Genomic DNA, 14,300 nt, shown 5'->3' on the forward strand with positions numbered 1-14,300 from the left:
GGATGTTTTGGCTGAATGCCTGCTATGTGGTAAGGAGAGAAAGGAAAAAGCAAGTCATAATTGCTCCATCCAGGAACAGTGCAACCCGGAGTCGAATGGGGAGACAACTCTTGGATATTTGAAGTATTAGAGTTAAGAATAAAAGAGTTTAGGATTCAGGGCCAAAATAATAAGTAACAGTTAATTCGAGAGGAATTCCTCAAAAGGGGTGCTCAGGGTGAGGAGGCACTTTTAGGGAGTAAGGTATAACTTAGGTTCATCCTGGAATGATGAGTAGGAATCAGAGTAGCTAGAAGTGAGGTAGCATTAATACAGTGAATTCTGGCAGAATGCTGCAGTTTTGTATAAGAAAATACTTGTTTTAAATAAAGTACTTCCCAGAAGATAGGAGAACATTAGAAGTAAGGTTTTTCTTTCCTTTTTTTCCCCCAAGATAGATTCCCACTCTGTCACCCAGGCTGTAGTGCAGTGGCATGATCTGGGCTCGCTGCAACCTCCACCTCCCAGATTCAAGCAATTCTCATGCTTCAGTCTCCCACCTCTGCTGGGACTGCAGGTGCCACCACAAGTGGCTTTTTTTTTTTTTTTTTTTTTTTTTAGATGGAGTCTCACTCTGTTGACCAGGCTGGAGTGCAATGGCAGGATCTCGGCTCACTGTAACCTCCGCCTCCCAAGTTCAGGTGATTCTCATGCCTCAGCCTCCCAAGTAACTGGGACTACAGGTGCATGCCACCATGCCTAGCTAATTTTTGTATTTTTAGTAGAGACAGGGTTTTGCCATGTTGGCCATTCTGGTCTTGAATTCCTGACCTCAGGTGATCTGCCCGCTTCGGCCTCCCAAAGTAATGGGATTCAGGCATGAGCCACCTCACCTGGCCTAATTTTTGTATTTTTAGTAGAGACAGGGATTCCCCATGTTGACCAGGCTGGTCTTGAACTCCTGACCTCAAGTGATCCGCCCACCTCAGCCTCCAAAGTGCTAGGATTATAGTCATGAGCCACTGCACCTGGCCCATGATTCTTTTTTTGAAGTAAAATTACACATTTTATATATATACATATATGTTTAATTAGAGAAAGAAGAAGGAATGATCAATGATGTTGGTATAATTCTAGTGTAAAACGATCCAGCATAATTTATTCACTAAATATTGGCAAAGGATTACATATTAGCTTTTCAGATGGGTAGTTATTGTTCCGATAATGAAGAATAAGTGTCTCAAAATTGTTGCCTACTAAGAGAGCAAAAATAGGAATAATATGATTTTTTTTTTTTTCTTTGGAAATGGAGGCTCACTCTGTTGCCCAGGCTGGAGTGCTGTGGCATCATCTCGGCTCACAGCAACCTCAGCCTCCCTGGCTCAAATGATTCTCCTGTCTCAGCTTCCAGAGTAGCTGGGATTACAGGTGCCCACCATCACGCCGGCTAATTTTTGTACATTTATTGGAGACAGGATTTCACCCTGTTGGCCAGGCTGGTCTTGAACTCCTGACCTCAGGTGATCTGCCTACCTCAGCCTCCCAAGGTGTTAGGATTACAGGCATGAGCCATCTCGCACAGCAATAATAAGCATTTTTAAGACCTTGTAAATATTTTATTTGTTTTAGTCAATACCTTTATTGAAAAGAAACACTTTTTCTACTTTTGTGACAATTTATCGTGTTAGATGTGCAAGTCTGATGGATGACAGGAGAAGTAAAGGTTGTTCATTTCCCTTGTAACCCCACCTCAGATTTTCTTTTTCTCCTTAAAATTACTTTAGGGGCCTGCAATAGAAATGACATAGGAGGCCAGGTGTGGTGGCTCATGCCTGTAATTCCAGCACTTTGGGAGGCTGAGGTGGACAGATTCCTTGAGCCCACGAGTTTGAGACCAGCCTGGGTAACGTGGTGAAACCCCATCTGTCCAAAAAAAAAAAAAAAAAAAAACCAAACAAAAAAAATTAGCTGGGTGTGGTGCACACCTATAGTCCAGCTGTTTGGGAGGTCTCAAACAGCTGGGAGGATTGCTTGATCCCAGGAGGCAGAGGTTACAGTGAGCTGAGATGACACCACTGCACTCCAGCCTGGGTGACAGAGCCAGACCCTGTCCCTCCCTCTAAAACAAGAAAGAAATGACATGAAACTGTGAATTTTGGATTTCTAGGGGGTGAGGACCATTTAAAATTCCTAGAAAGAAGTATGACTAAATTCTTGTTGGTTCTTTCGTGAATATGCTAGTGAATAAATTCTTCTCATGAATTTTGAAAATTAGTTTGTATGGGAAAGTTGCCCAAGAATTATAGTGTCTCAGGGCCAGAAAGGGGAAAAAAAAGGAAAAAAGAAACAGCTATTCTATTTTTATCATTTTAATCAGTAGAGTAAGTCAAAAATGGGGAAGATTCTTCTGTCAGTTGTCAAGAAGGGGTCTGTCACACCTGCTAAGCAGGTTAAGCTTGTTTTTGAAAGCTTGAAATGCAATTTGCAGTAATTTTTTTCTCCTGCTACTGACCAGATCCAAAACTTTATGTTGTTCACACCAGAACCAGTTATTCAATTTATGAAGCAGTTGATTAAAACATTTACTACTCATTCATTATTCATTCATTCATTCATCCCATAAGAGTTATATGCCTGTTTACCAGTAAGGCATCATGGTTGTGTATGTAAGGGTGGCTATACCTTCACGGAGGAAAAGGTATAGCAAATATGGTGGTGAATAAATATCCCTGCGTGTAGGGTTCAATTGTGAAAATAAAGCATTACATAAACAAATACAACCATTATTAATTAGTTACCTTCTATTAGCTAGCTTGGATTTCATTTGGCAGATAATGGGGTTGGTATGATTTGCGCCATGTCACTTCTCTGTGACATCACTGGCAACAGACTGTTGTGTGTCTTTCCATACCTCCCTTCTTATATTCATAAACACATATATTTGTTTACTTTAACAAAATGGGATCATAGTATACTGTGCTTTAGATTATTCTGCCACTTGCCTTTTCCCCCTCCACATGTCCATAGGCTGTAATCATCCTTTCAAGCCAAAACATCTGAATCTTTGTCGTTATGAATGGCAGCATTCATATTTGATAAAACCAGAATTGATATGTCATCATATCTTTAAGGAGTTTCCTTTTATTTAAATTAATTATTAATAACTTTATTAGAGACAAGCTCTTGCTCTGTTGCTCAGGCTGGAATGCAGTGGCACAATCATAACTCCCTGTAACTTTGAACTCCTGGGCTCAAGTGATTCTCCCGTCTCAGCCTCCCAAAGTGTTGGGATTACAGGTGAGAGCCACCAAGCCTGGCCAATTTCTAAAAAAAAAAATTTGTAGAGATCAGTTCTCAGTATGTTGCCCAAGCTGAGAGTTTCTGTTTTAAGAATGCAGCAAAACTGATTAGTTCTCATAATTGAATTGAAGCTACAGAAGGCATTTAATAATTCGATTTATATATTTAAAGAATTCCACCATCCTTTAAGGGGTCTTGTGTGTACAAATTAGTAGATATGACATGTAACATTTTTCTTTCTTTTTATCTTTTTTGTTTTGTGTTTGTTTTTTGAGATGAAGTCTCGCTCTGTCTCCAGGCTGGAGTGCGGTGGCGCCATCTCGGCTCACCGCAACCTCCGCCTCCCAGGTTTGAGCAATCTTCCTGCCTCAGTCTCCCAAGTAGCTGGGACTACAGACACACACCACCACGCCTAGCTAATTTTTTGTATTTTTAGTAGAGACGGGGTTTCACCATGTTAGCCAGGATGGTCTCAATCTCTTGACTGCATGATCCGCCCACCTCGGCCTCCCAAAATGTTGGGATTACAGGCTTGAGCCACCGCACCAGGCCAACATTTTTCAAATAGAAAATCTGAAGCTAAAATCACCCCTAAAGGACAAATAACAGGACTACAAACAGCGATAAGACAAGGAATTCTATGGGCGGTACTTAAGTCTACTGCAGCTTGGGCTGGATGTTCTCCTTAAGGAGGAACCTGTCTTTGATTGTTCCATTGCCCTTCAACTCTGAGCATATTCAGTCATTGCAGAGCTTTTGCTCAGTAGCCACTCTCTGTATTCACAGAGGGGCCACCTCCCTCCCTACCCTGCATCTCAGAGCACCTTGCGTGTGCTTGGGTGTCCTGGAGAGCTGAGGAAGCCTGCTCACTAGGGCATCTTCTGCTCTTGCTGTTTTATTGTAAGCAAGAAGGGAGCCATTCTTCTGTAAGGTTGGTGTACGATGTGGTCCTGTTTTCAGGGAATATTCAATCCTTGCTTTCTTCTGCTATTTGATAGAAGACCTTGGTGTTTTGGTCTGCCTTAATATAGTTATACTAATTTTTAGGCCAGGCATGGTGGCTCATGCCTGTAAACTCAGCACTTTGGGAGGCCAAGGTGGGTGGATCACTTGAGGTCGGGAGTTTGAGACCAGCCTGGCCAACATGATGAAACCCTGTCTGTACTAAAAATACAAAAAATTAGCCAGGCGTGGTGGTGCACGTCTGTAATCCTAGCTACTCGGGAGGCTGAGGCAGGAGAATCACTTGAAACCAGGAGGTGGAGGTTGCAGTGAGCCAGGATCATGCCACTGCACTCCAGCCTGGGTGACAGAGCAAGACTCTGTCTCATAAAATATATATATATATATTATATATATATACACACACACACGCGCGCACACACACACACATATTCATACTAAATTTAAAAAATTTAACCTATATGGATCAAAAGTTTCAAATTCATCTGTTCAAGTCTATGTAAACATCATATGTAAAAGTAATCTGAAGATTGTTTTTTGTGCAACACGAATAATGTATATTTATTTTCAGTCTCAAAGTTGAAATGAATGAGAAATGTTAAAATAAAAGGAATTGATTAGGTGATCAAATGTAAGCATTGACAAATATGAAAAGTATATCATCTAATTAGTAGTTTATGAAAGTGAGGCACTTTTATAATCAAATAAATAAAACCTTCCAGAGAGATACAGAATTATTCTGACCTGAATTATTTTAATGGGAAAGAGTTCTTTTTTAAAAACATTTCAGGTAAAGTTTGATAATGTTGTCTTAAGTCCACTTGGCTTCATTTCGTTGGGCAGCATTGGAAAGGACAGTGCAGCCTTATACACATGACTCTCAGTTCTTTAAAAAAAAAAGTAAAATGGGTATATTAGAAGATAACAATTTAATGTATCTTAAGTAGAGGATCTTGAGAAAGCTATAAAGTACTTACCTAAACTGAGACATTACCACCGATTTGTAGCTGAGTCATTTAGAATAGACTTTATTTGTAAATGTAAAATGATATCGGCACCAAGATATGGTTGTGAAATAAGAAGTCGCCAGAAAATAACGAAAAATTATGAACCGTGCCCACAGATAATAGTCAGCAAAAACAGATTGTGGAAAGACAAGAAGACAGAGCGTATCCTGGTCATGGTACCGAGTGGAGAAAATCTGAGAATTGTGCGCACTTGAAAACTCTGCAGCCCTATTGAAAACATTTCTTGTAATATTATCTTATAGTACTTACATCTACCTGCACACTGTCTCAAAATAACTTGAGTGTCACAATAATTTTGGTTGAGCTCAGCAATGTTCTTTTATCTTTCTGAGCCATATTCATTTCGCAGGGATGATTACAGAATTGGTTAATTTGAAAGAGTTGTAGTGTAAATATTGTGACTCATGAAATGTTTTTAGTACTTGTTTTAGACTTTCATTTCCTTTGGTCATGCTCTTGTGGGAGATTTAAGCAGTAATAGCATTTTCATTTTTTTCCTGCATTCCTTACCCATGAGAAGGTAATCTTTAATACACTGTTTTTATTTAGTAGGTTCCGATGTTTTAAAGAAATTGGTTTTTCATTCATTGATAATTTATTGAACACCTACTAAGTGCCCAGCACAGAATCAGATGTTAATGTGACACCATTTTCTTTTTTTTCAAATGGTCTGATTTGATTTTGTAAAAAATGGATATTAATGTACACTAGAATGGAGATTTTTGTTTGCCAGTTATTTGTTGCTATATAAATGTGGGTGAAACAATTGGTTTTTCTTGTCCTCATACCACCAGCCCTTCAGACTTTTAAAGGAATTACTGTAGACTTAAAATTAATAGATTTTTCAGTACTGGCCAAACTCATGGATTTGTGGTGCTTCAGAGTAATACTGGCTTCTAATGAACAGAATAGATTTGCATGGAAATGCCAGTTTCAGGGATAGAATTAGAGTTGGGATTTATTTTTTCCCTGAAGATCTGCTTTGAAAATTTGCCCCAGGTCATCTCTGTCCTTGTCCTAGGGTCACTCCAGAATTACCACTTTTTTCCTGCTTGGGATTCATAAAGGTAAGAAGGACAAACTTAGTCTGTTTTCTAGTGGATTTTTTTAAACCCTATCTTTTATTTTCCATGTAAAATCGCTTTTCCCTCTTACTCTAACTACCTTGCATAGACAGGGCAGGTAGAGTGAATGTCAGATGAATGAAGGTAGCACTGAAGTCCTTACTTAGTCTGTTCATAGCTGCATGATTTTTTTTTTTTTTTGCATGAAATCCAGAGTTCGTATTAGCTGCTCAACTTTCAACCTTTAATGGAGAAGCCAGTCTTTATTCTTCAGTGGTATGATCTGTCAATTAAGTTTGTATTACGCATTCTGTCCCAAAATTTCCTCTCTCTTAGCTTCTCCCTAGTCCCAGAGATCAGTTTCTCTGCATGTGTCAAACTTCCTTTTCTCTCCTCATATTTCATTCTTCCAGGATCTGTAATCTGTCCAAGTTCTCATAGCTCACTTAAAAATGGATGGAGTCCAGAGGGATCAGTGCCGACTTTTCATTAATCTATTAGAGCTTCACATTTACTGGCTTGCACCAAAAGATGTGGGAGAGGAGGAAAATGAGTAAGATCTCACCTCCTGGAAAGGAGGGTGCGACTGCTTTTTCAGTGGTAGAGTTGCTCCCTTAAAGCTGACTCTCTCCCAGGTGAATTCTGAGCTGAGTGTTACAGAGATAAGTCAGCTTGAATCTGGAGGAGTGAGAGAGTTTCGCTAGGGCCCTGTGACAGCTTTGTGGTCAGGAAAGAATACGTAAATTCACTGAATTCCCAGGCATTTCGGCCCTAGAGGAGAAGGATTAGGGGAATCCAAGAGTCCTGACCTTACTGTGAGACTGAATTATAACTAGAGCCCATTTTAACTAACACAGCTTGAGTTTCATATTTGAAATAATGCTTAAATCAAAATACTCTCCACTCTTCCCATATACTGATGGGAAATTTATTAAATGTTAAAGTCTAATCTGAAAGCAAACACAGCTTTAAATAAAACTATGCAACATCATTTAGTAGTGTTTATAACTTGAGTGATGAGTGTCTGGGCTCAATAACCCAGCTAGGAGAAGGAATTCCATGGCCCTCCTTCCCAATCCAGACCTGTCTGGAAGCAGTTATTTGTACTAAGTTTTCAGTCTGAAAGTCTGTGTCATTGTTTAGACTCTTGGTGAATAAACAGACAGAGCAATAAACTTCCTCTTCAGGTGAGGTTTATATCTTTTAAACTAGACTGTAGCCTCTAAGCCATGGCTTTCCTGTAGAGAGGCTGCGTTATTCAGTTCTGCAGATGTGTTTGGGAGGCTTTATCATGTGGCCAGCCTGCACTGTGCTCTTTTAGGCGTAATGATAATTGCAAAGAAACATGGCTCCTAACGAAGTTGCAGTCATTTTTGGGAAAAGTGAGTCTGACACACATGAATTAAGATACCTACTTAAGAAAATCTTAAAATATATATCATCGAGGGCCGGGCGCAATGGCTTGTGCCTGTAATCCCAGCACTTTGGGAGGCCGAGACGGGCGGATCACGAGGTCAGGAGATCGAGACCATCCTGGCCAACATGGTGAAACCCTGTCTCTACTAAAAATACAAAAATACCAAAAAAAAAAAAAAAAAAAAAAAATTAGCCGGGCGTGGTGGCTGGCTCCTGTAGTCCCAGCTACTCAGGAGACTGAAGCAGGAGAATGGCGTGAACCCAGGAGGTGGAGCTTGCAGTGAGCCGAGATCACGCCACTGCACTCCAGCCTGGGTGGCAGAGTGAGCCTCCGTCTCAAAAAATAAAAATAAAAAATAAAAATTATATATATATATATATTCCTCATCAAATGTCATCAGTTCAAGCAGATACGCACTTTGTAGTCAGGAAGAGGAAAAGTGAATGTTGTGGTTTTAGTTTTGGGGGAAGTTTGCTGAAATAAATTGGATTTAAGATGATCTGTGCAGGCCAGGCGCCGTGGCTCATGGCTGTAATCCCAGCACTTTGGGAGGCTGAGGCGGGTGGATCACAAGGTCAGGAGATCCACACCGTCCTGGCTAACACAGTGAAACCCCGTCTCTACTAAAAATACAAAAAAAAAAAAAAAAAAAAAAAATAGCTGGGCGTGGTGGTGGGCGCCTGTAGTCCCAGTTACTCAGGAGGCTGAGGCAGGAGAATGGCGTGAACCCAGGAGGCAGAGCTTGCAGTGAGCCGAGATTGCACCACTGTACTCCAGCCTGGGCGACAGAGGAGACTCCATCTCAAAAAAAAAAAAAAAAAAAAAAAGATGATCTGTGCAGAATGTGTTCACTTTTGGGTGCCAGATTTTAATAAAGTTAGCATGGAGCTTCGTATTTGGGTATCAGGCATTACTTACAGCTAAATATCAATCCCTACAACCAAAGGCTAGGGCTCAGACCTAGGATCCTCAGGCTGGTCCGGCCTTCCTAAAGCCCTTGTTTATTTCCCCAATATGCTGTACAAATGGTATTATTTACTCTATGTGCATGACATGAATAATAGTTAAGTAGCACTGAATTAGAGGTATTTCTTTGGAAGGCAAAGGGTCTAGAAACCAGGTCTCTTGAGGAATAGTTGAAGGGCCTTGGCATATGAGCTTAGAGCCGAAAAGATTAAGGACAAACAAAATAGTTATTTTCAAACATTGCAAAGACATTTTGTTACAGAACAAGTTTATTTGTTCCACATCAATTTAAGATGCAGCATGGGGCCTGTTGGGTAGATGTACAAGTGAGCATACAAAAATCCAGCTCAAATAAGAGATTTCTCACGATTAAAATGCTTGACAGAGCACTGTTTTTCAGAGCAGTGCCTTCTTCATTTCTAAAAGTGTTAAAGAGAAGTTGGATGTCCTTGCAGCCGGCTGTGTGGCTAGGGTGGCCGGGATACACTAAGTATCTGTTTAGGGATCCCAGGCAAGTAGAAATTATGGAGGCTTTCTAGAAAAAGACAACTACAGCGTGAACAGACACACCAGGGGAACAATGAGAACAGGAGATGTTCGTGTGCCAGGAATGTGTGGAGGAAATGACATAAGCATGAGATTGATGATCGAGAACTTTAAATATTCTGATAGGCAGTGGGGAACCATCTTGTTTCCAGTCCTGGGGAAGGATATGATAAAACCAATGTCTGAGGAAGCTTTGCTTTCTGTGTTGTGCCAGAGGAATGTAGGAGAGAGGGAAAGAGATATATGCCATGCAGGGAGATCGCTTTGGGAGCTTTCCCCAATTATACTATTTCTTAACTGTGCTGTGAGTCGGTGGAGAGGGGAGTAATGGAAACAGAGATGGAACATAATCAGAATTTAATGGAAGAGCTAATATGGGTTTCCTTGAAAATTGCCCTGAAATAGAACTCTCCAAATTATTAATTGAAAGTGATGTGGTCAGTTTGTTAGATCAGCAGATCACAATCAGGTATTTGCATCTTGGTGCACCATTCAAGCTGACCGGTGACCTGAGACAAGTCATTAAAATTCCTTATATTCTAATTCCCTAGCGGTATTATCCCAGCATGAGAGAATGTTTGCAAAACATTCTGAGTCATAGATGAAAGCTACCTTGTTATAATAATAATATACTATAATTATTCTGGTTATTGGGGTTATTGTTCTCAACACTGATGCAATTTAATATTTCCTACCTTAGGGATATTTTTGTCTACAGCAGAATTCTGAAAGTGGCTTTCCGGGGAGATGTTTTTTGAAAGACTGGGAAATCTTTCAACTATTTGTTTTAATAATAGTTCATCATCAAGGAAATGTGAAAAATATGTAATATTCAGGATTATCACTCCTATTTTCATCTCAGTCTAATATCTAGGATATATTGAAAATACTTTTGTCTCATCTACTTACAGGCAGCTAGAATGGTTTAGATTGGTGCTTTCCTGGGGTACTGATTTTTTTTTTTTTTTTTTCCTGTGGAATTCTCTGAACAGGGCTTTCCTCAAAAGAATACATTAAGACTGTCAGAATGATTCTTTTCAGCAGATTAAGCCTTGCAGATGCCCTTTGTTGAAGGAAAAATGCATTATTCTAAAAGTCCTTCTGATCTTCAGGAAAACTGAAAATATCAAATATTCTTCTACCATTTGAACTTCCCTACAAGAAAATCCCAGATATTTTTATTTTCCAGTCTACAATAATTCAGAGCTTATAGTATTTTAAGATGAGGATATAGACATGTTTTGAAGAAAAATTAACTTTTTACATATTCATTTACTGAAAAGAAGACACCCTTCCCCCCACCCTGGAAAGACAAATCATAGTGCTTCGTTTTTATTTTTTCGTTTCCCATTTCTTGCACCTGGACATTTCCCTGGATGAAGTGATGTGTACGGCATAATTATCCTGGGACATAATTGCTTCATGTGTGTCAGCAAGACATGGTTCAGATATTTATTGAGCTCTGGTTGTCTGTGTCCTAAATAAGACCGTGCTATTTCAGGGTTGCAAAAACAACTCCGATGCACTGGAAAAAGAAGAAAGGAGGACGTTCCTCAAAAAGAATTGGTTTCATGGTTTAGAAATCCATTTATTGCTTGCACCGACAGGCTATGCTTGAGTGTGCGAAGGCTCACTTTGATTTATAGGGGCTTATAAAATGCTCTGCTCTTTGTACCCAAAGCCACAGACCTGCTGTGAATAGGCCATGGACCCTGAGTTTTTCTGGTGGTCAAATTTATAAAACCAAACAATAATCTCTTTGGGAAGCTCCTCAAAGGGGAGCCTGAGTCTGTTAACTTCAGTCTGTACAATGTCTAGCGTAGGGCCACATGTTGACGAGTCCTCATAAATGTCCTTGTTGCTGTTGATGAATGAAGGATGGAAACTGGGAATAGCACGTGGGGCACAGGGGCTTGTTTTCCATGACAGATAGGAGGAGAGCTCATACATGGGGAGGGAGAAGATAGATGGGGGAGTCAAGGACATATTTTGGTGGATGCTACTGCTATTCTTTAAGAAAAAGGAAAAATAGCTCCAATTATCTTCCAGTAGTGTCATGGCCCTCTGCTAGGAAGCGGGTTTATGATTTGAAGGTGTCTGAGACGTTCACTGTGATTATAGTACAAAGGGTCATTTGCACTCTATGATGCAATGGTGGCGGAATTCTGTCTCAACTTTGCGGTCGGCCACTCTGATTAATTTTTTTTGAGACGGAGTCTTGCTCTGTCACCAGGCTGCAGTGCAGTGGCGCCATCTCGCTCACTGCAACCTCCGACTCCCTGGTTCAAGCGATTCTCCTGCCTCAGCCTCCCGAGTAGCTGGGATTACAGGCGCGTCCTACCACGCCCAGCTTTTTTTTTTTTTTTTTTTTTGTATTTTTAATAGAGATGGGGTTTCAACATGTTGGCCAGGATGGTCTTGATCTCCTGACCTCGTGATCCGCCCTCCTCCACCTCCCAAAGTGCTAGGATTACAGGCATGCACCACGACACCTGGCTTACTCTGACTCATCTTTTATTTCAGTCCTTTCCCCTTCCCTTCCTATCTCATTCTCTACTTCCTTTCCTCCCACTTTTCTTTCTTCCTTCCTCAACTACTTGTTTAGAACATGTTTCTCTTCGAGGCTATAAAGATCCCATTTCCTTCCCATAGCTGAAGACCATTCAGGGAAGGTGGAAGTACATGCCTGTAATCTCCACTATCTCCACTACTTAGGAGGCAGAGGCAGAAGGATCACTTGAGCTCAGGAATTTCAGTCCAGCTGGGCACCATAGCAAGCCTCTGTCTCAAAAAGAAAGCATTTTCATATACGAGTAAAGTTGAGGCTTGCTTATGTCCAGAGGGGGAAAGGTTACAAATTTTCAAATATACCTGTTGCATTTTCTTACGCAGAAAGTGGGATAACATATAAATAGAACATCTTGTCTGTAGGATGAATGTAACCTTAAGAAGTATTGCAGTGTGTTATTATGGCTTAAAATGTATTTAAGACCTCTATGTTGAGAAAATTTCTGTTTTGGGCAAAAGATAGAGAATGGAACCAGTATGCAGTAGTTATATTGTTGGGGGAGTCTTGAAGTAGCAAAGAAAATGAAGTATTTCTTTCAAGTAGAATTTTGCAACCGAACTGAAATTCCACTTTGCACAAATGTGCCTGCGAAAAGTTACAGCAATTTAGGATTGAAAAACCTGTATGTTGCTAAATTCATAGTTAACCTAATTTTAGTTTTTGCAGAAAAGATGATTTATCATAGGAAGAAATGATAATACTTTTTAAGGAGTTTTCTTTTTTTTTTTTTCTTTTTTTTTTTTTTTTTTTTAAAGAGACAGGATCAGCCAGGTGAGGTGGCACATGCCTGTAATCCCAGCTACTTGGGAGGCTGAGGCATGAGAATCCCTTAAACCTGGGAGGCAGTGGTTGCAATGATCTGAGATCACGACACTGCACTCCAGCCTGGGCAATAGAGTGAGACTCTGTCTCCAAAAAAAAAAAAGAAAAAAAAAAGAGAAAGAAAAAAGAAAAATGATGAGATCTCACCATGTTGCCTAGGCTGGTCTTGAACTCCTGGCCTTAAGCAATCCTCCCACCGTGCCCTCTCAAAGTGCTGGGATTATAGGCATGAGCCACTGTACCTGGACTAAAAAAAAATTTTCATGCAAAAATTATGTGATTTTTGGTTATCTTTGTTGTAAAAACAGTTTTTTCTTTTTTATTTGCTTCATAGAGCTCCATTCAGTGAGAAGTTTGTATTCTGTGTATTAATCAGCACACACTTTCCATGCACATCTTCTTCTAAAGTGAAGCCCCCAACCTGAAATTCGTCCCTGTCTCTAGTCTAATCTTTATCAGGGCGATTTTGACTTCATCCTACCCTCTGGATGGCAGTGCGGCCACAGGTGGAAACTGTCAGTCACTCTTTGAAGCTTCCTCGCGTCCATAGGCCTTGGTGCCGGGCCCATTTGTTCTCAGCAGCAGGTTGTGCCCTTTGCATCTGACTTTTTTTCTTTTTTTGAGACGGAGTCTCGATCTGTCGCCCAGGCTGGAATGCAGTGGTGCGATCTCGACTCACTGCAACCTCTGCCTCCCGCGTTCACTCCATTCTCCTGCTGAGTAGCTGGGACTACAGGCGCCTGCCACAGTGCCCGGCTAATTTTTTGTGTTTTTGGTAGAGACGGGGTTTCACCACGTTAGCCACGATGGTCCCAATCTCCTGACCTTGTGATCCGCCTGCCTCGGCTTCCCAAAGTGCTGGGATTACAGGTGTTAGTCACTGCGCCGTGCATCTGAACTTTTTAGTGTCCATAGTCCATGGTGACCCTCCTCAGGTCTGGCTTTGCTTTGTGGTTCACGTGGCTCACAATCTAGCTTGCCCAGGATACTGCCGCTGTACCCCTGCTGCCCCGGCGTAGTTATTCAGAGCATCTCTTTCCTTCTGTAGTTTCATTCCTGAGTTATTTCAGGTATTAGTGGAGAGAGGGGGCAGGGTCAGCTTGGGTTTTACTTTATTTTTATTTTTTAATTTTTTAAAAAAATATATTATGATTTTTTAGACAGAGTCTTGCTCTGTCACTAGGCTGGAGTGCAAAGGCATGATCTCGGCTCACTGCAACCTCCACCTCTCGGGTTCAAGCAATTCTCCTGCCTCAGCCTCCTGAGTAGCTGAAATTACGGGCGCCTGTCACCACACCCAGGTAATTTTTTGTATTTTTAGTAGAGACATTTTAGTAGAGTATTTTAGTTGGCCAGGCTAGTCTCAAACTCCTGACCCCAGGTGATCCTCCCGCCTTGGCCTCCCAAAGTGCTGGGATTACAGGTGTGAGACACCACGCCCAGCCTACTTTATTTTTATTTTTATTTATTTTTTAGACAGAGTCTTACTCTGTCGCCTGGGCTGGAGTGCAGTGGCAAGATCCTGACTCACAGCAACCTCCGCCCTCAGGGTTCTCGTGATTCTCTTGCCTCAGCCTCCTGAGTAGCTGGGATTACAGGCGTCCACCACCACGCCCGGCTAATTTTTGTAATTTTAGTAGAGGTGG

General features: G+C 41.0%; 1 protein-coding gene across 22 annotated transcripts in view; it reads left to right on the forward strand.

Annotated features, from left to right (window-relative positions):
• LOC126953309 (uncharacterized) overlaps window positions 1-14,300 on the forward strand; it is a 598,727-nt gene that overhangs the window by 97,043 nt on the left and 487,384 nt on the right. The window contains exon 1 of one of the 22 annotated variants that reach the window (XR_007725205.1): window positions 13,748-13,955. The exons of the other annotated variants lie outside the window; for them this stretch is intronic. The gene's annotated coding sequence lies outside the window, so the exon portion shown is untranslated. Of the gene's footprint in view, window positions 1-13,747; window positions 13,956-14,300 lie in introns of those variants that run through there. 22 annotated transcript variants of the gene reach the window in all.

This window comes from Macaca thibetana, chromosome 4, assembly GCF_024542745.1.
Source record: "Macaca thibetana thibetana isolate TM-01 chromosome 4, ASM2454274v1, whole genome shotgun sequence".
NCBI lineage: Eukaryota > Metazoa > Chordata > Mammalia > Primates > Cercopithecidae > Macaca > Macaca thibetana.